Source organism: Colius striatus, chromosome 21, assembly GCF_028858725.1.
Source record: "Colius striatus isolate bColStr4 chromosome 21, bColStr4.1.hap1, whole genome shotgun sequence".
Classification (NCBI taxonomy): domain Eukaryota; kingdom Metazoa; phylum Chordata; class Aves; order Coliiformes; family Coliidae; genus Colius; species Colius striatus.
This window is the reverse complement of record NC_084779.1, coordinates 3257059-3278558: the sequence shown is the minus strand read 5'-3', so window position 1 is coordinate 3278558 and position 21500 is coordinate 3257059. Positions and strand designations below refer to the sequence as shown.

The following is a 21500-nucleotide window of genomic DNA, read 5'->3' as shown; positions in this document are numbered from 1 at the left end:
AGCAAATCACGTGCTCTGATTCTCTCCACAGCAAGAGTATGTCAACAAAGTAAGGCAGTGCCTTTAAAACAATCCAGATCCATTCACCTCCCATGCAAGTGACTGCACTTTCCTCCACTCAACTGCTTTGCAGTGAGGTTTCTCTTGAACAACAGTGGATGACAAACAGCCTCTCTGCTGTTTCCACATATCTCTCCTGGTCCATAGCTATCTCTTAGGCTTTACCCCAGATCAGTCTTAGTATTTTTCTCAAACTGAAGATAGAAAGTTGCCACAAAGAAAGAGTTCTGTTCTCACCTTTAGGCAAGAGAAAACACACATATCCCTTGCAAGACAGCAAAGGATGGCTTTGCAGTGCTCAGCAGGGAGAGTGATTTTCACAAATACCCCTCCCCTTGAGGCACGTGGCTGAGTAGCTCACATGAAAAGCTCAGGCCCTCACACCAGGAAGCCAGCAGAGAAGAGGGCAGCATTGAAGCTGATGCTAGATGACCTCCTGTGAGAATTTGTCCAACAAGTTTCCCATGCTTTGAGGACAGCAGCAGGCCTCAGGACTTGCAATACCCCACCGTTAGACCTTCAAGCATGAACGACTTGCTGACACCACAACAGCTGAAGCTCCTGCTTAGGCACATCTCATCCTCATCCTGAAGGTGTTTTATTTCATACCTGGACCACCTTCTTCCAAAACACCCAAGAGCTAAAAGGTGATCAAGTGATTGGTGACTCACCAGATTCCTTCCCAACAAAGTTACATATATTTCTTGTATAGGAAAAGAAGTGACACAGAATTCCAGAATGGTGGGGGTTGGAAGGGACCTTTAGAGCTCATCCAGTCCAACTCCTGTGCTATAGCAGCTCCCACCTAGATCAGGTCACACAGGAACATGTCCAGGAGGGTTTTGAAGACCTACAAGGAAGGAGCCTCCACACCCTCCCTGGGCAGCCTGGGCCAGGGCTCCCTCACATCCAAAGTGAAGGAGTTTTTCTATATGTTTAAATGGAACTTCTTGTGTTCCAGTTTCTTTCCACCATCTCTTGTCCTGTCACTAGATACAACAGAAAAAAGTGCTGCCGCAACCTCCTGAAACCCACCATTGACAGACTTGTCAATGAGATCCCCCCCGTGGATTCTCCAGGCTGAACAGCCCCAGTTCCCACAGCCTTTCCTCAGAAGGAAGATGTTCCAGTCCCCTGATCATCTTAGTAGCCCTGCACTGGCCTCTCTCCAGCAGTTCCCTGTCTCTCTTGAACTGGAGAGCCCCAGACTGGACACAGGACTCCAGATGAGGCCTCACCAGGGCAGAGTAGACATCCCTCCATCAATACCATCACGATGCTTCTAACTTCCATATCTGAGCTGTATTTTAGGTAGCAACCCTCAGTGATCACTGAAATTACTGCCAAGTTTTGGCAGAAGGCATTTAATAAGGGATGTGCTAAAGAGATGAAACAGCAAGTACAAAACTGGAGAAGATCCGCTCTGTCAAACAGCATTTTGATCATGCTGCCTTCAGAGCAATGGTATAGACAACTCAGGGAGTGGCACATACCAATCCTGATCTAAAAATAACTGGATTACAGGAGTGACAGGCAATTCTAACTCCATTATTCAAATCTTGATTAAAGCTAACGTCGAGTTTATTTCTTAATCAACCTGCCTCAAGTGACTACTTGGAGGCTAATCTTTCCAAGTCCTTTTTCAGGGTACAGAAGATTCTTCTATAGCCTTAACACACCAAGGAGCAGGTGAAACACGAAAATGATTATCCACAAAGCTGTTCTTTCCTAAAATATTTGGCAAAGCACTAGATTTCTTTCTCTTTTTTTGGCTGCTCCATGTAAACATGATGTAAAACAAAGTTAAAGTCTCAAAATGCCCTTCAGCATGTAAAAATGAACCAAGCTCAGAAGGAAGACAGCATCTTGAACAAGGCATTTCTCAGCATGGTGCAGCAAGAATAAAGTCCTCTGGATACTGTTAACCACATTTACTTTTGCAATTAACTACAACAGAAGGGAAGGGGGGAGCAATCTATTACCTGAAAGAGAGAGATATCTTAACACCACTTTCTCCTACAAAGTTGTTCTAGACCTGCCTCTGGCTATCAAGCATTTGGTAAGTGTTAAAAAACATATTTACCTAAGAAATAGTTCAGCAGGGAAATGGTATGCTAGCTCCCAAGACCTCCACAAGCACACACATTACAGGCAACTCTAAACTTCCCTCCAGAGAGGATGAATGTAAAGATTCTGCCAAAAACCCGCTCCAGCTGCTGCTGGCTGAAGACACTTCTGCTGCAGCTGATAACCACAGACAGGGCAGTCAAAGCTAACCACACCCCTGCTTTTGTCAGTTTAAAAACCACCTAATTCCTCCCTCAGTAGCTTTGGTAAAGCCATCTTTGTTTAAAACATTCAAAGATGTAAGCAAGCAGATGGGTTACTGGGTCACTTGTTCAAGCAAGGCCACCAAACAAACCACCATTAGGACAGGACAAGGGGTAATGGAAAGGAGCAGGGAAACAAAAAAGTTCTGTTTAAACATAAGGCAAAACTCTTTCAGTGCTGAGGTGAGGGAGCCCTGGCCCAGGCTGCCCAGGGAGGGTATGGAGGCTCCTTCTCAGGAAGTTTCCAAACCCACCTGGACACGTTCCTGTGTGACCTGATGTAGCAGGGACCTGCTATAGCAGGGGGGTTGGATTGGATGAGCTCTAAAGTTCCCTTCCAACCCCACCATTCTATGATTCTATGAAGAGAAAAGATGGGCAGCAGTTCAGAGGTGGCCAGATGCATCCCCCCACTCCAGTGAGTGAAGCCTTCAGCATGAAGAAGCCACCTCATTCAAGAAAGTAAAATGGAAACATGGATGAAAGCAGGAATATTCATTAGGAGATAAGCATTCAAAGAGAAACATCACATTCAAAGGGAAACATCACAAAGGTCCCAAGCTGTGGCTGATCAAGAGCCAGGGCAGCACAGGGAAACCTGAGGAGAGACAATGGCAGAGCCAGAACTCGGGAGGATTGCTATATTCTCCTTTATTCTGAAGAGGAAACAAAAGTAATAGTAGTAAGCCTTACAATGAACAGCACATACAGGACTGAGACTAAGCAAATGCCTTAGTAAATCATGTAAAAACACAGAAAGCAAGACTGCAAGCAAACCAGTTTGACAGAGATTACAAGGAGAATTTGGGAGGAGACAACCCCAAGAGCACCAGGTTTTGATCTCCTGTTCGGCCCAGTGACACATCTCAGCCCACTCCTTTCTGGAGTCGCTTTGGCTTTTGGTTTACTTCAAAACTAACAGGTACAGTTCTTCAGCTGTCTTTTCATCAGATGCCTCCATGCATCTACTTTAATAGAGGGGGAAAAAAAAAGGTGTTTTCAATAAAATGCCTCAGACAAGACAGCTGAAGCTATCTATACACATCTCCTACCCTTCCCTCTCTGTAATGCAACTGCTGCTAGAATATTTACTGCAAAATACTTCATTTCAACCAATGAGCTTAAAACAATTCACACTGCAACAACCCAAACACACGGTATCTCACACAAACTGAATCACCCTTCAAAGAAAACAAATATCCCCCCATTTAGCATACTTCTGTCCCCCCAGCAGCAGCTGAAACAGCAGTTTCTGGCCCGATCCCAGCCACACGCACGCTGGCAGAGAGGCTCTGACCTGCTTAGCCACTGTTCCAGTGCTGCTTTGAGGTAAACTGATAAACATGCTTTGGGGTCTGGGTTGTGAAGCACACTCCAGGGAGGACAGATTACACCAGGCAATACACTGAGAGAGTAATTCCTCTATCCCCAACAGCCTCACCAGCAAGCCAAGGTTGGGATTGTTTGCTTTGTGGGTTTGGTGGGGGGGTTTTTCCCTTCAAAAGAGTTACTTAACACACATAGTTACTTCTACACAGAGTTTATCCTGCAAACACATAACCAGTTAAGAACATTAAAGTTCAAATAGAGAAAGCAGACAGAGCCAGATCATATAACTGAAAAGACACCTACTCTGCATGGTCCTGCTCTGGCAGGGGGGTTGCACTGGATGAGCTTTTGAGGTCCCTCCCAGCCCTTAAATTCTGTGACACAGGGAGAAAGGCAGACCAGGACAAAACTTGCTTCATCACAGAGAAAGCTTACCAAGCTTTTACTCAGCCTTTGCTCAGCGTACAGCCTGGAACAAGCTTCTGTGTATTGCAGTCTACTTTCCTTCATACTGAGGTTATAAAAGCAACACCATAGGTCTGCAGCTTGGCTTTAGCACCAGCAATTACCTGCATGTGGAGGCACGTTGTTACAAGCCTGAAAAAACATCAATTCCCAAAACAGACAACGTTTGTTTGTGGCAATTCTCACCTGAGAGGCAAAATTTCTGTCAGCTATCTTACTTTTCCCTCTCTGTGCATGCCATTAACGCAGAACTCCCCCAGTCCACTTCAAACTTAGCAACATAAACCCACAAATAAGCTACTAGAGCTTATAAAGCTACAACCCACAGATGCCTCTTTTCTGCAGGGAAGGCCACTGCCTGCATCCCTGGGGCTTTGGGACACTACAGTAGCAACCACCTATTTCCAAGCCAGGCTTTCTATCTGTGTGATAAGCATGAATATCAAACAGCCAAGTAGTTTACTGTCTCATTCACTCGTCTCAGTTTCCTACGGTGTCTCTAATACTTCATGCTGTGACTTCATGGGCAAATGTAATGCTCTGCTGGTCAATCTGTCAGGAAGCATCACAGTGACAGCAGTGTTGTCACCCAGAGTGATGGTCCTTCCATCAGCCAGGCAACAAACTCTAGAAATACGCTTCTTGAGAGCGTTAATACTCACTTGGACTCCCAGGTTCGTAACGCCTCGTGATTTTTTTTTCCCCCTCTCATCATCTTTATTTCTGCAGTTTATCAAAATGAAATGAAATCATCAGTATCCTCCTGCCACACACAGAGCTTATGACTTCTCCTGAGTTAAAATCCCATGTCACACAAAATGAAATGCTGAAAAAGGCATCTAGGGAAGAAGGTATGATACAGCTGCACTCCATGCTGCACAAAACATAGAGTTCACAGAGGGATACAGGTTGGTCAGGAGCTCTGGGTTTCCTTGGTCCAATAAACTAATAAACTAATCTAATAAACTAAACATGAGCCAGCAACATGTCTTCGTGGGCAAGGGGCCAGTGGCATCCTGGGGGCAGCAAGGAGAGTGTGGGCAGCAGGGCCAGGGAGGTTGTGCTGCCCCTCTGCTCTGCCCTGCTGAGGCCTCATCTGGAGTCCTGTGGCCAGTGCTGGGCTCCCCAGCTGCAGAGAGACAGGGAACTGCTGGAGAGAGGCCAGTGCAGGGCCAGCAAGATGCTGAGGGGCTGGAACATGTGTGTGAGGAGGAAAGGCTGCAGCCCTGGGGCTGTTCAGCCTGGAGGAGACAGAGGGGGGATCTCATTAATAGTTACAAGTATGGTGGGTGTCAGGAGGTTGGGGCAGCACTTTTTTCTATTGTATTCAGTGACAGGAGAAGGAGTAATGAAAAGAAACTGGAACACAAAAAGTTCCACTTAAAAATAAGAAAAAGCTATTTTACTAGGAGGTGGACTGAGCACTGGAACAAGCTGCCCAGAGAGGGTGTGGAGGCTCCTTCTCTGGAGGTCAAAACCCACCTGGACATGTTCCTGTGTGACCTGATCTAGGTGGGAGCTGCTTCTGCAGGTGGGTTGGACTGGATGAGCTCTAAAGGTCCCTTCCAATCCCCACTATTCTGTGATCCTATGATTCTTCCCATATTCATTTTTTTCTCCTAAGAACTCTCAATTGCAGACTTTACACTTCTCTACAGGGTGCTTGAAGAAAAAGAGTAACAGCAATGATATATTTACACCAGCTGAGGCTGAAGATGAGGAGTAAATTAGTCTCAAAGCATTTCTCATTTCAACAAATGCTGGTTTTATTTCCACTAGCTCTGCCTGTCAAATTTGGGCCACAGAAACTGCAGTATCACTGTATTCATAGCAGGTCTTCAAAGATAAACTTCAGTACCTACAAACATTACCCAACCACTTGGCTTTCATCACCATCGTGCAACGGGCAAAGTCACACATTAACACACAAATAAGGATGCATTGGGGAGCAGCCTTTTATCAAACTAACTGTAATCAAACACTAAGGTATGGGGAGAGGAGGAAGAGAAGACTGAAGATAAGTTTTGCTCCAGTATGAAAGCACTGAATATGGCCTTAAACACTGATGTTTCCCTGTGCTTTACAACAGGAATGGATCAAATGAAACATTTTAAGTTATCCCTAGTGCAGAACATCTCTTATGCTGTCTGGGGCTGCAGTGAAAGAGCCTGGGGATTATACAGCTCACCAAATTGTCTGGTCAAAACACACTTCCACTTTTCCCTTTGCAATTCAGAGACATTTTTGACCCACCTGCAGCAAGCACAGATACTACAGATATTTTATGTTTCCTATTCCTAAGCAAAACCACCACCTGAAGTGGAATGTCATCAAAACAAGGATGCAGCTACACCAGAGAAAAACCAAACCACACCAAAACTGATGAGTGAACTCTCATCCTTTGAGATGAAAGTATTTTCAACCTTCTCCTCCCAGAAGTGGGAGTTCAGACAACTTCTCCAAGATCTTCCAAACCTTGAGTAACCTTTTAGCATTTTGGCTCAACCAGTGAGACCTCAAACTCCCTGATGGAAACCAAGAGTTATCCCCTGCTTTCAACACTTCCCAGCTCGGCTGCATTCTTCCTCCAACAAACTCCTTTCAAACAGCAAGACTTCCCTGCATTGCCAATGGAGGAATAGCTCCCCACCTCTCTTCAGTTCTCTCCCACTCCCTTGTTTTATTGCTGTGCTCCAGTTTCTTTCTACACACTCTTCACAGGTTGATTAATACTCATCTTGGATGGTCAGATGTCTAGTAATTGCAGCTTTTACACCACACTGTATTTCTCATTAAGGCATTCACATTTTACTAGAAAGCTTTTTGCTGTCTGTTCTCACTCCTGACATCGAGACCATTCAACAAGACACTCTGGACAGAGGTCCTGGCTATAAAATTCCCATGTTCTTCATCTGCCAGAATGGGAATTTGGTGACAGTACAATTCATTCATTTCTTTAATGATCTTAGTGTCAGACTGAGTGGATAAAATGTGCTTTGGCTGCAGCAAGAAGCGATGGGGATGGTGCCAACTGACAACAACAATTGTTTCGGTGTATGCCTGCACTACCAGGTATTGCTGTCATAGACAGGGCAACCAAATGGTAATTGTTTCGTGGGAGGAAACAAGAACCATTTCAAGCTAAACTTGGTGCACAACCTCAAACATTGAAATGTAAAGTAGTTTATTTGTGCAGACCACTTTTTTTTTTTTATTAAAGGAGTGGTTTGGAAATGTCACCAATGCAATGAAGCTGAACAAAATGACACTTTGACATATCTGCATATCAACAAAATCAGATTTTTGGTTTTTTTGAAGAGACAGATAAAAGCATCTTGAAATCCACTTTAAAACACAACACTGAAGGAAAACACAGACCCCCAAGTTACACAGGCAGCTTGACAGTTGAATTATTTGCATTTCATAAGCCTAGAATACAAAACACAGATCCCAGAGAAGTAACTGAAGAGAGATCATCTAGTAACTAGTACTATCTGTGTTCACTAGTTTTTCTAGCTGTGTAAGCACTAGAAAGAAAGGGTGACACCAGCTGAAGGTAGCTTTATATTCTACAGCAAGATGAACTCAGAAGATGTCTCACCAGCTCAAGAAATAGCACATCCAAATGACCTTTCCAGACACCCCAAATCACCAGCTGCTGGAATCCCTTTCCCAGCACACTCCAGTCTGAGATGCACCACGAATTTAATGTTAAAACTCACAATAAAAATGCTTTAAATGCTTTTTTATTTCAGTTCTTGACTTCCACTCCCCCCCAGATAAGTGGTATAGGTTGTTTATCCTCAGCTATCGTATCCTGCTGAGCTCCCTTTAAAATACACTACTGAGTCTGTCCAGTTCATCAGCTGGCCACTGCAAAACAACCTGGTTTCAAGCCTAAAGCACCCTGAACATCACCACAAACAAGAATTCAAGACTCTCACAGTTTTCAGAGCAGATTTCATTCTGAATCTCACATCAGACTTCATGGTCAGAAGGGCTAGGGCTCACTGCTTAGTGGAAACACACATTCACGCTTTTACGGACTTGGCCTTTCTTCCGGATGTTAGGAGCCCTTCAAAGACAGTGGCTGACTAAAAAATACAAAGCTTTCCCTTTGAAGCTTGTAGGAAGAGTTTCCTGCTTAGTCTGAAAAGACTGAAGGCTTCTATCATTTTTGCTTTTCAGTGAAATAACAAAATAAGCCCAGTAAACGCCAGTTTCAAGGCACAGTAACTTCTACGACTTCCTCAGCACACATAAAAGAGAGAAAGCTCTGTTTCAGATCACCATTAGCACAGCCACAGCAGTAGTTCAAATGTATTTTCAAATGTCACCAGCAACACAGACATTTAAATCAGACTGCTCTTGGTAATTCAGCAACTCACACACAGTCACTCTCACATGTAAATCAAACTGAAACACAAACAAATGTATAATCATCATCTGGCAACCTGAAAGAGAGAATCACTGCAATATTTATTAATTTCTACCTCCCCAAATCTTTCCAAAGGCAGGAAAATCTGTGTTATTTAAGATCTTTAACTGCATTAACTCTTCCTTGCTCAGTGTTTTCAAAACATCAAGAGCAAACTGGAAGACTGTCAGTAAGATTTCTTTCCCTTCCCCCCCAGAGGATGTATCAGGTGAAATCCACACTCCTGCTAAGAGCTGGGATGGTCTTCACATTTACAACTTTTACAGAGTTATTCCCATGCAGATACTCTTACTCCAGAGCAGGAGATTCTCATTCCTGCTGAGCTCAACCACTTGGAAAGCAGCAGCTGCTCTGTGCATCTCGACAAGTCCTAACCCATTTCAACGCCTCACCAACGGCTTTGGAGAACATTACTGGTATCGGTTGAGGACTGGGGATGTTTTTCTTCCAAGATGCACATTTAAGAAGCCACTTTGGTTTTCTTCAGGCATATTTAAAGCTCTAGAAATACTTTAACTCTCAGTCAGGTAAAGGATACACAAAGGTTTCACAACCAATAGCAGCAACATATTCTTTTCGGTAGCAGAATTCATTTAAATCTGATACAATCTCGGTATGGAGAAAGTTGTCCTTTTCTCTCCACCTCACACGATTACACAGCAAACAAAGGTAAAAACAATTCTTAAGGTACAAGCAGAATATGGAGAGTGTAATTTTCCCTTCAGGAAAAAAATAAAAATGCTGTCCCATTAACCTAGTTACGTGCCCAGCAGCAATTTGACTCAAGTCCCATCAGCAACAGCGTGCCATCACCTACCACGAAAAGAGAGAGCGCCTTCTGGGACATCTTCCAAACATATATAATAAAACATAAGAATAACATGTACCAGAAAATTTGCTAGCCTAAAAGCTTATTTTGATCCCTTCCCTTTTGATCCTTTTCTTTTTTAAGAATCCATTCTATTTTCTTCTTCCAGATCTTCCACATCACCGTTTCCTATTTGGGAGGCAAACCGAAGCCCACAGTTTGGAAAAGAAAGACATGCATAGGAGAAGTTCTTGAAATTACTACCAAGGGTAAAACACAGCCCTACAAGAAATCACAGCAACTACTTTCCCTTCAAAAAACCCTAATTCTCCAGCTTCTCCCAGACCACGGGGCACACAATTCCTCCACCCACATCTTTATGGCCCATGAACAAACACCATCTTTTTATCCTTCCCCATTCATTCCAGAAAAGCCTTTGCAATTGCCAGCAGACATATTCAATGACAGAATCTGAAGGGCTGGAAGGGACCTGGAAAGCTCATCCAGTGCAACCCCCCCTGCCAGAGCAGCACCACCTAGAGCAGGGCACACAGGGACTCATCCAGCTGGGTTGGAATGTCTCCAGAGAAGGAGCCTCCACAGCCCATCTGGGCAGCCACTGCCAGGGCTCCCTCACCTCAACAGGGAAGAAGTTTTCCCTTGTATTTCTTTGGAACCTCTTCTGTTCCAGCTTGTGCTAGAGGGAGGGGAGCAAAATAAGCTTTTAGGCTAGTGAATTTTTCTAGTACATGTTATTCTTATGTTTTCAAGTCACAGATAGAGTTTCCTACTAAAGAAATACCGGTAAAACAGTGGTGCTACCCATCTATAATTCCCCAGAGTATAAATTCCAGCAACTCTTATCACACTAGTGGATTTACACATAACTGAACTTGACGGTTGACCAGCCCTGAAATTGCTGCATTAGAGAGAAAAGGAAAATATATGTTACCTACAACTTCTAAAGAGAGATCCTCACTGCTAACTCTTTCTAGGAAAAAAAAGTGGAGCAAACGCAGCAGCTCGACAAATCCCAACATTTGCTAACAATGTGAAAAAGAGCCTTTCAGTCCTAAGATAATGGACAAAAGCCATACACACAGATGAAAATCCTTCCATGTCCAAATATCTAAAGGGAAGTTATTTGTTCTAAGTCTCCTATTACTCTCTCATTGACTTCTTACCATAGATAAAAACATAAACTGTGTTCCAAAACCAGTGCTGAACATTACACACATTTAAATGGCTAAAGTAACCTTCTCCCGCAGACTTTCTGCCAGAGAACATACACAAGCATAGCCTCAGATACAAGGAGAATAACTGAAATCACATTTTTGGAAGTAGGGTTTTCTCCAAGACATTTCACCACAGAAATGTGACAAAGCTGGTAAAGTGACACATCTGCGCTATAACGTGATTAGCTTTTGTCATTAAAGAAATTAAAACTATTTCTGCTTGACAGAATGCTAAGATGTGCCAAGGCTGAGGAACATCAACAGGGGAGATGGCAGAGAGGTCTAGAAGCACTTCATTTTTTGGCAATTCACTTGCAAACAAACCCAGGCCTGTTCCTCCCTTGCAGAAGAGCTGCCACCACTGAGCAGCGGGGAAAGTCTCCGCATTTTGGAAGGTTCTCTCCTGCTGCATACCCTCCTGAGATGTGTCACCTCCACCACTTCAGAAACTTCCAAATGGAAACACTTCCCAGGCAACTCCACTGCCTCTTCTTTCCCTCCATCCATCTGTGATTTCAGAAAGCTCAATCTTGAAGTCAAAAATCAGAAAGCAAGGAACACCTTTGATCTCAGCCCAGTTCCATCCTTCCCACCTCTCACTTCTCCTCTTTCAGAACCGTAACGCTCCGAATATTCTTCCCCATAAGCAGCTGCCACTGGCTCCTGGAACAGGACCTCCAACCATGCTCATTTTAGCTCCAGTTCAACGTCAAAGCCACCTAGAAGCCAGAGACAATCCACCCAAAGCACAGGGAGGCAACAGCGTTTCACACACAAGTCGTGATCATACTCTTCAAGCTGACTTTTATGCTCAAGCATTTTCCTAATCTCCGGGGATCTCATCTTCAAAGCCATCAGAGGAACCCCAGAGTGATGCACACTCTGGAAAGCAGCCTCTGACAATGGAAGTAAGCAGCAACAGAAGATGGTGTTGGCTCCAAACCAGAGACTCTGATCCTCTGAAGATGCTCTCCTTGGAGAAATTATTGGGCATTTTCCCCTCTCGCTCAACTCTTTGTTCACTAAGAGAAGATAGAAAACACATCCACACATCCAAATCATCCTCCTCCACTGGTAATCTTAGATTACCAGTGCAGGCCTACTCCAGTGGGACAACCCAGCCCACAGCTGAATACCATGTAAGCACTGCCACAATCCCACCCTGACTTCACACACAATCTCTTCCATTCCTGAAAACAATCCCATGTTTCTTCTTCATCCAGAAGATGCCACCCAAGAGTGGAGGAACCACACAACACTTTCTGAAAAGGACTCAAGCAGTTAGCTAAAGTAACTCACAAAAACTAAAGCAGACACTCCATTACTGAGACATTAGCCAAATGCATGTTTCCACACACAGACACCATGTACCTCACACAAAAATCCCCCCAGAGGCTGACCCTTCCTCTCTGCTTCTCAGAAACGGAATTAAAGTGGGGGAAGAAACTAAACATTTTAAGTGACTTCCCTGTAAAAACCCATCTTGAACCTGCCACAACAGCCCCACTGCAATAACCTCTAAAAATCCCATGCCTCAAGATACCAAATCCCACACTGAAACAGCTAATGGTGATACATTAAGGTCAAGTTTAACGATGTCTGCACAGAGACCATCAACAACCAAGGAAGCTGAACTCCCTCCAAATGCAAGTAAGTTTGGAAAAGCAAACAATAAACCTACTGACACTAGCCCCAAGTCCAAGATGGCTCTAATTTGGCTCCAAGGTACAGCGTTAAATTAACCCTGAGGAGCCAGCAGCCATGCAACGTCACCAGAGTTCAACTGAAATCAATCTGTTTGTCCTTTATAGTGCTGTGTTTGCCCATGTCTGGGCTGAGGCTGTGAAGAAACCAGTGACCTAATTATATTGATCCACAAAATTTATTCCCAGCATGGGGATTTTTGAAACAGCAGCTTAATGTAACACACAGGGAAAAAAAATACTCTTAAGTGGGGGCATGAGGGAGAGGAAAGAAACACGGTGTAGTTTAACACGCCTCAGAAGCACCATCGAGTTAAAAGCACAAAGGTCTACAGTAAGCTTGCAGCCTGGAATGAATCTTCAGTCTTTTACACTGTCACAGAAGAAGTCTTGCTACAGAACAATCGGCTTCACCTGGAACTCATTCCTCAGTGACAGCCTGAAAGCCAAAGCAAAGATGAGCGGATGAGGTTTGATTTTTGATGAAATGCCTCTGTGTGTCATTTCAGCCACACCTCCCTCGTCTGTGTGTCCTCCCCCAAATAAGAGTCAGAATCAAACTGGAGGATTTGTCCATACTGACAAGTCCAGAGCACAATTTCTGCCTGAAATCAAGTTGGATTAGACCCTCACCACTACCAGAGCCACACAATTATCCCAGCTTACTTTCACACACAACGTTAACGGCCTTCAGAAAATTTCTCAAAGCTCCATCTTGTCTTACAGCAGCTCCAATAACTTCCCATTCAGCACATAACAGAATTAAACTCCCATCACAACATTTCTGTTCGTGTCCATCACTCTCCAGCTTCACTTCCCTTCAAGAAATGTATTTTTAACTCCCTTCTTCCCCCTGTATTTTTCTCTTCTCTCGCTAATGCCTTTCTACGAACGCACGTGGCTTTCTCCTGCACACCTCGCTCTCACCCAATTCTCCTTTCAATTATACCAATAACCATTTAATTTCATCATCTGTTACGTACTAAAACCACACATATTTCCAAAGACACAAAGTTCACCAGGCACAACCTGTTCTAGTTTAAAAATCCCAAGTCAGGGCCTTCCATCTACCTATTAATAAATAACAATCCTTCACATCAACAAACAAACTCTTGCGCTGCCTTGAGGAGGAGATCTCACAGGGCTCTGCTCACTCCGAGCTGCCAGAAAGAAACCTGCAACTATATCTGCTGTAGGGAAATGCTGTCTCAATAGTCATATCAAAACAGAAAGAGGAGGAAAAAAAAGCAGCCAAAGAGAGCTAAAAATAAGGCTGAACTCGGATGACCCTCTGCACTCCAGTAAATCACAGATGAACTATGCTCCCCAAGCCTCGCTCTTGCAGCAGAGCTTAGTAAAGGTAATAGCTTTTGTTTGGTACCTGGAAGCACACTCAAGTTTCAGCAGAGGACGGAATTCAGCCAGGACACCTGAATATTGTTCATCCCAAAGGGATCAAGAACACAGGGTTTGTATCTATTACAAAGACAGATTATTAGTTTAAAAGTTAAGGAGTGGCACTGGTCAAATGCAACGTGGTTTCAAAACAGGCATGGCTATAAATAAAAACTAACTCTATCATTCTAAGGTCTCCAACCTGTCATACCTAACACTTCTCCCTTCCTCTACACCTCTCGCTCCGGGTGCCCAGGTGCGTCTCTGTGATGGGACACGCTGATGCACCATCTCCAGCTCCTTTACAGTCTTGCCTGTTCCTTCCAAGGCTATTTGAAGCCTGTGCTCAGATGTGAGCCCAAGCTTCATCCCCTCGCACGTGCAACGTGTTCTGTGACAACACTCACCAAAAGCAACAGCATCCTCCTGGCCGAGTTACGACGGCACAGCAGCTCTGCAAACCACCACCGAGCTCGTCCTCAACATCAGACAAGTGTTTTCAAGTTCCTCCACGGTGCTTTTTAATGGTTACTTGAAAATAAAGTGCTTTAGAAAGCCCAGCACACTCCTGATTCCAAACTCAGGCAAACTTCAGCCCTCCAACTTCCAAGGCATCTCCGTGGCACCTTCGCTGTTAAAAAAGGAGCCTTTCCAGACAAACCAGCACGGTGCTGGGACGATGAGCTGCACATGGACTCTGTATGTACACACTGGCCCTCAGTTCCCACTCTAACACTTGGCATATCACTCAAAACACAGCAAATCTCCCCTGAGCAATAGTTTTACTTACCACCACCCCATCACCTTTGTAATGCCACTACCATCACACCTTTTTTTTATCCCCCTAAATAAAGCACACAGTGGAATTACAGAAGAGCACAAGCTAGCAAAAAACACCCAGCAGAGTGCTTCCCTCCACAGCACTCTCCAAAAAACCCTTCTGAGCATTTTCACTTGACCCAAACAAATCTGTAACGTCAACAGTCTCATGATTTAAGCAACGTATTTGTTGTCATGGCAAGAATGATTCTTGCCGGAAGCTCAAGAAAACAATGGACTTCAAACTGCTCGTAAAAGGGCTCGGGTTTCCCACCTCAAAAATGAAAGTGAGAGCAGCAAAACGCTCCTACACAGGGAACACATTTCTTGAAGAGCACAGACATCACACAGCCCTCAGCAAAGAGCCAAAAACCCTCCCAACCTTGCACTTCCACATGAAAACCAAAGTCAGTGTCACCGATAAATAGCAGAACACGCTCCTGACCATCCGCCACGCCGGCCCCGGATAACACAGCAGGGCAAGGTTTCAGCAGCTATGTTCTTCACTTCACACTCCCTCCCCTCAAAAAAAAACTTCAGTGAGGGGAGAAATTTGTCAGGGGATGCTGTCCCACACTGGAAACAAAACCTCAGCCAAGCAGGCAGGCTGGCCACCTCACTTTCCTGCTGATCCCTGCAGTATTTACCTCCTGACTTGGGGCCTAGTCGCAGCAGAGAACCGAAGAGCTTTTAAGAGGAAAAAAAACCCCACACACAACATTCCCAGCAGCCGCCGGCCTCTCTTTGTAGCAGTGGCCCTTTCAGCGGGGGGATTTTTGGAGTGGGAGCTTTCCTGCTTCCCATCATGCGTGGCCATGCAAAGAAAAGCTACTCGGCACAACATTCCACCTGAGATTTATTTCCACCAGCCAAGTAAAGAAAAGAAAGAAAGAAATTCAAGAAATCACACGAAAATCAGCCCCAGATGGGAAAAAAAAAACCCTAAACCCAACAAAAGTGGGTTTAAATTCGCTTGAAAAACCAAAAGCAAAACAACAAAACCAAAGCACTTACCTGGGCAGAACCAGAGGCAAAACTGAAGAGCGATTTATAATTAAAAGTTTACCCTTGGGGGTCACTGCTGCTCGGGGAGTGGGGGGCAGGGGGCTGCCTGTCCCAGGGGAAGGGGGTGAACCCCCAAGCGAGTCTATTAGCAGAGAGGCACCCCCTTTCCACACATCACCCCAGCAGGTGCAGCCCCCACTCTGCACGGGAAGCGGGGGGGAAGGCACACACAGACACAAACACACAAGGAGCGGGCAGCCCCCAACCGCCACCAACCGCCGAGTACCCACACCCTCACCCCCGGGACTGAGGGGGCTCCCGCGGCCCCCTCACACCCCTCCTCCCCGGCCCCGGCCCCCCCCCTCGCTGCGGGGAAGGGGGTGTCGCCCCCAACCCACCCCCCCGGGGCAAAGGATACTGTTGGGGCGGCTGGGGCGGCAAGGCCCTGATGTTGGGGTGAGGCGCCGGCGCCGTCGCCGGGTGAGGGGGAGCCGGGGGGGGGAGGCGGCCCCGCCGCCGCTGCCGCCGCCGCCCCGCTCCCGGGGCCGGTCCCCGCCGCCGCCGCCGCGCCGGGTTTCAAAGCCGCCTTCTGCGGTAAACTCATCGCCAAGCGGAGCCACCACCCCCCGGCGGGGAGCGGGGCCGGGGCCGGGGGGGAGCCGGGGAGCGGGCCGGGGGCCGGTGCGGCGGCCGGGGCAGCGCGGCGGGCCGGCACCGGCGCCGGTCTCCGTGACAACGCGCCTCCCGGAGGGCTCGGCGCGGGGAGGGGACGGGAGAGGGGCCGGCGGGGAGGGGAGGGGGGGAGTCAGCTCAGGCCGCGCTGCTCATGAGCCGCCGGCGGCGGGGGGTCTCGGTCCCCCTCCCCGGGGGCAGCGGAGCCCTTCGCGGTGGCGGCTCTCGGGCGATGCCGGCGGATTTTCCTCACTGAAGTAGCGGAGCATCAAACATGGCGCTGCGGCCGCCTCCAGCAGTCCGGCAGGACGGACGCTCGGGCGCCTTCGGGCCGCTCCGGAGCCGCTCGGCCCACCGGCGCTCGGTAACCTTCGGCTCTTTCCGGAGCCGCTCGCTGGCGAGGGACGTTCGGGAAACCTCGGCTCCTTCCGGAGACATTCGCGTGCGCACGCGCCTTCCTCCCCGCGTCCCCCCCGCTCCCTCCCTCCCCGCTCGGCCCGGCACCTCCCGTGACCCCCACGCTCGGGAAACTTCGGCTCTTTCCGGAGTCCGCCGGCGTGAGGGAGCTCGGGAAGCTTCGGGCGGGCTCGGAGGAGACGTTCCCGCCCCTCGGAGCCGCTCGGCAGCGGCGAGCCCGCAGCTTCGGGCGCTTTCGGCTCGGCCCGGAGAGACTTCGGCAACGCTCGGCTCTGAGGGAAGCGGCCTTCGGCTGTGAGGGGACCCACGGCACCCACCTCACTGCCAGCCCTACGGACACAGGGGCTTTGCCCCTGCCCAGAAACCCTCTGCCACACCCCAGGCAGGCAGGGGCAGCACGGCAGCGCCTGATGAGGGCTGGTAGCCCCTTCATGGCTGTGAGGGAGGCTACCTCTGGCTGCCCTCATCCACCTCAGCGCCATGGCCTCGTTCCACCCAGGCTTGCTGCCAGCACCTCACCGCCAGCCTGCAGCACTCGCCTCACAACCACCACACCGAGCTGAGCTTAGCAGGGGTGAAGGCAGTTTGTACCATCTCAGGGAGATAAAAAGGACCTCGGAGCAGATTCAAGCAGCCTCGGGATTGTCCTGACTTGTCCTACCCCGCTGCTGCCTCCCAAGGGCTGATTCCAGCCTGTTGGCACCTCCCGACGTTCCTGCTGTGCTGCACGTCCCAGGGAAACACTCCCAGCACCTTGGCTGTGCCAGCAGGTATTGCCACCCCCAGTCACCCAGCCTGGCCTACGAGAGCTGCCTTAGGAACGTTTTCCATCGTTTATTTGGATCTTCTGGGCAGCTGCATGTTTAGGAGGAAGATTATACTTTAAAACAATCACAAATCAAGTCATGAAAACCCTCGTTTATTGAAGTAAATCGCTCTCTTGGTGGTGTTTTCAGGCACTAAGCGAGTATCGTGCTGCCTCTGAAAGCTGATCAAAGACAGAGGAGGGTCTTGCACACTAAAGAAGACCTAGCCCTTGAGCCACATCTATCCACATCAGCCCCATTTGTAAGGAGAAATGAGTTTTAAATGACTAATCTGAAGGGGCATCATCTAAACCTGGTGTCACTAGAGCAAAAACTCAGCACAGCACCCACAAAATAGCAAGAAGGGTCTTGAGTTCATTTTCCCTTTTGAGACAGACCCTGAATTAACAAACAGTTTGGTTTGTGCAAGTCAGGTTTAGGACACAACGCCAGCTCCTGCTGACACACGAGGACTGCTGTGTAGCCCAAGGCTCGCTGTCCTCAGAGGTGTGATCTCAGAAGACAAGCTCCTGTGAGCAGCTACACCTCTCAAGTTGCTGTAGTGGCCTCCAGGAAGACTACCTGTGCAACTGGAAGAGTTTCTTACCAAGGTACTATCTACAAGGTAAGCACACTGCACAGTGCCAGACCTGATTAGTGGTGCTGGTGGCAGAGGGAAGATGACTAGCATGCTATTTAGTTTCCATTTATGTGCTTTTCACTCTGCACTGAGAGAAGGGAAATGCCTGGGGTGAGGTGAGGTCGCATCTACCTCAAACTGTTCATGGGAAATGCAGTAAAACTGAAAAGGATGAGATTTTTGGAGGAAAAAAGCCCAACCAAGCCTTACCAGCCTGTGAAGAAGTTCTTGAATGGGGACTGTTTCCATCAGTATCTATGGATCTGGGAGCTGTGATAGAGAGTAAATTAAACATGAGCAGCAACATGTCTTCGTGGGCAAGGGGCCAGTGGCATCCTGGGGGCAGCAAGGAGAGTGTGGGCAGCAGGGCCAGGGAGGTTGTGCTGCCCCCTCTGCTCTGCCTTGCTGAGGCCTCAGCTGGAGTCCTGTATCCAGTTTTGGGCTCCCCAGCTCGAGAGAGACAGGGAACTGCTGGAGAGAGGCCAGTGCAGGGCTGCCAAGATGATCAGGGGACTGGAGCATCTTCCTTATGAGGAAAGGCTGAGGGACCTGGGGCTGTTTAGTCTGGAGAAGAGGAGACTGAGGGGGGAATCTCATTAACACAAGTTTTAAAAGGTGCTTGTTGGGAGGAGAGGGCAGCACTTTTTTTTGTTGTCTCAAGTGCCAGGACAAGGGGTGATGGGCATGAGCTGGAACACAACAAGTGCCACTGGCACAAGAGGAGCAAGTCCTTTGGTGCTGAGGTGAGGGAGCCCTGGCCCAGGCTGCCCAGGGAGGGTGTGGAGGCTCCTTCTCAGGAGGTTTCCAACCCCACCTGGACACATTCCTGTGCCCCCTGAGCCAGGGGAAGCTGCTTTAGCAGGGGCTGGAGGAGCTCTGCAGAGCCCTTCCCACCCCCACCATCCTGGGGTTCTTTGATTTAGAGGAGGCTCCAGCCATTTTTTTTCTGGGCTAGTTTTCCTCTGCAGCTTCCCCTCTGCCAGATCACCTGCTGGTTTGCTACCAAAAAGACGACAAACTGACAAGAGAAATGGGATGACCTCAAAGAAAAGCCAAGTGCTTCCTAAAAAATGAGAGAACACAGGAGGAACTTTTATCATAGTAGGGGGTTTACCCAAAGACTCTTAGAGCTCCAGTCACCCTGCTGCACTCACAGCACATCTCTCCTGCCTGCAACCTGCTGGGAAGACAGATCCTCCTCCATGCTTCGTAAAGACTTTGCTGTACTAATGTTGAGGGTGCCAATAAAGCTGTAGGGTCTGGATGAGGGGTTCAGTGCCTGACACCGTTCCATCCACCACCTCCCAGGCGTGACACTCCTGCCAGTACACCCTTTCATGCAGAAGGAAATAAACCAAAAGCAAATTGTCATCCATGGCTCCCTCTGTTCTCCAGAAATAGCTGCCTGTAAACACAGCTGTGAAAGAGCCTCCTCACTCTGGTATCTTTAGATATGTCACTTTTTGCTTGTTTAGAAAGGAAAAAAAAGCCCCAGCATTTTCACCATCTTGTCTGCTGAAGCTCTCAAAGTGTGCTAGCCACACTAAGAGCCAAGCTCTTAGCTCTGCCTTAAAGCTCCCTTAGAGTCTGTATGTACCCCCAGCCATCTCTTTACCTTGGGTTTTTTCCCTAAGAGGAGCAAGCAGACAGGTCTGCCTTCCATACTATCCCACACAGGAGTATTTGGCCAAGGAAACCTGCAGCTTTGGCAAGCCTCAGCAAGAGCCAGCTGGATCTGTGCCCTTCCTCCTGCCTCTGGTTTCCCTCCATTTTGTTTTTCCTCCTGTTTTTCCTGCTAGCTTTATTAGCACCTGGGAACTGATTGAGGTTACAGTACTGTGCTCTTGTTTCAGAGCATCGACAACCCCTTTTCCAGTCCCACAGTTTCTCTCACATACCTGGCACAGCAGAGACCCTCACAACCCAAAGAGTGGAGTAGGAGAGCCAGGAAAGGATTAGAGTATCACTGGGAAAGGGCTGTTTTCCTGCTGGGATTAAGGAAGCTTTTGGATTCATTGCCTTCATCTGTCCCAAGAGATGACTCCAGCACTGTTGTGATGTGTTGGGGGGGTTAGATCCTGCTTAGAGGAAGCAAATAGGGTAGGTGAAGAGTGGATCAGATGGTTGGGATCAGACTCTCAGCCCCACCAAACTGTTCCAGTCCATTTTAGAGGCTCCAGCCCATCTCAGCCACTCGCTTTCACCCAGCACAGTGTCGCCTCCCTCTTTGGGTTTCTCCTGCCTTTTACCTGATCCCCTTCCAACCCCCTTCAGGCCAAAAAAAGGAGAAATCTTAAGGAATGTTTTAAAACACTCCAGCAGCTCAGCTTGGAGCTTTTCCCATCCCTCCTCCTGCCCAAGCTCAGCCCTCAGCAAACGGCTCTGCCCTCCGGGGCACGACTGAGCACAAAAATCAAGCAAATACCACCCAGGATCAGGCAAGCCCACACCAGGCCCTGGCTTATGAGTAAGATGATTCACCTCCTGCCTGCTCTGCCTACACCCTGCAGCCTCCTGGATGGGCAAACAGCCACCACGGGGAGCCTTGACCCTGGCATCCCTCTGATGCAAGCTGATGCTTGCCCTTGAAATCCTTCCTGCACCGGGATTGTCCCCTTCCTCCTGGCCAAGACCCCATCTGCCTAATCCCTCATTTGCAAGCCCCAGAAAGTCAAAATTCTTCCTTTTTGGATGGTTAAACCACTTCTAAAAGGGCATCCTACCTCTCCAGACAACAGCTGTGCAGCTGGGAAAACACCCTTTCACCCCAGACCCGCTCTCCACACTCTCTCCTCTTTGCCTTACACCCACACCACTCCTCTCTTTTCCCAGGGACTCGTGTTTTCACCACGTGGGGCCAGATCTAGGCCAAAATACCACAGTAACTCCTGGCAGCCCGGGAGCTGAGAGAGCAGCAGTGATTTTCTCGGCTCCACCGCCCTCTGCGGGCTTGTGCCACCATTTCCAGCCAGAGCCCAGAGCAAACAAGGCCCTTGGCCAGTCCTCTCAGCTCTGCAGGCAACAGTGCAGGGAGGTGTGTGAACAGAAAGCAGGCACTCTGAGTAAGGTCTGGTTCAATTTGGGAGGGAAAACATGGCAAGAAACGAGCAAGAAGCAAGTTTTACTGTGTTATTTATACAACACTCACCTCCCCAGCCTGTTGCTGGCTCAGTCCTGCCCCTCCCAGCACCAAAGTGCTCTGTATTTCCACTAGGGAGGGTACAGTCTACATACAGCCTCCAATGATGGATCCAGGGCTGAAGAGCAAACAAGCACCCAGCATATTGATTGGTTTGTGGCTGTCAGCCCTCCCAGGTGTTGGGGTGACACTCAGCAAGGAGCCAGCAGTCCAGGTCCTACCTGGGATCTTTTGGGCAA

General features: G+C 48.0%; 1 protein-coding gene across 8 annotated transcripts in view; it reads right to left on the bottom strand.

The window, feature by feature from the left end:
• The window catches only part of EIF4G3 (eukaryotic translation initiation factor 4 gamma 3), a 165054-nt gene extending 148947 nt beyond the window's left edge, over nt 1–16107 (bottom strand). For 7 of the 8 annotated variants that reach the window (XM_062013184.1, XM_062013187.1, XM_062013185.1 and 4 more), the window contains exon 1: nt 16006–16105. The gene's annotated coding sequence lies outside the window, so the exon portion shown is untranslated. Of the gene's footprint in view, nt 1–16005 lie in introns of all 8 variants that reach the window. The other variant, XM_062013190.1, reaches the window with a different exon arrangement.
• Between the last annotated feature and the right edge of the window lie 5393 nt (nt 16108–21500).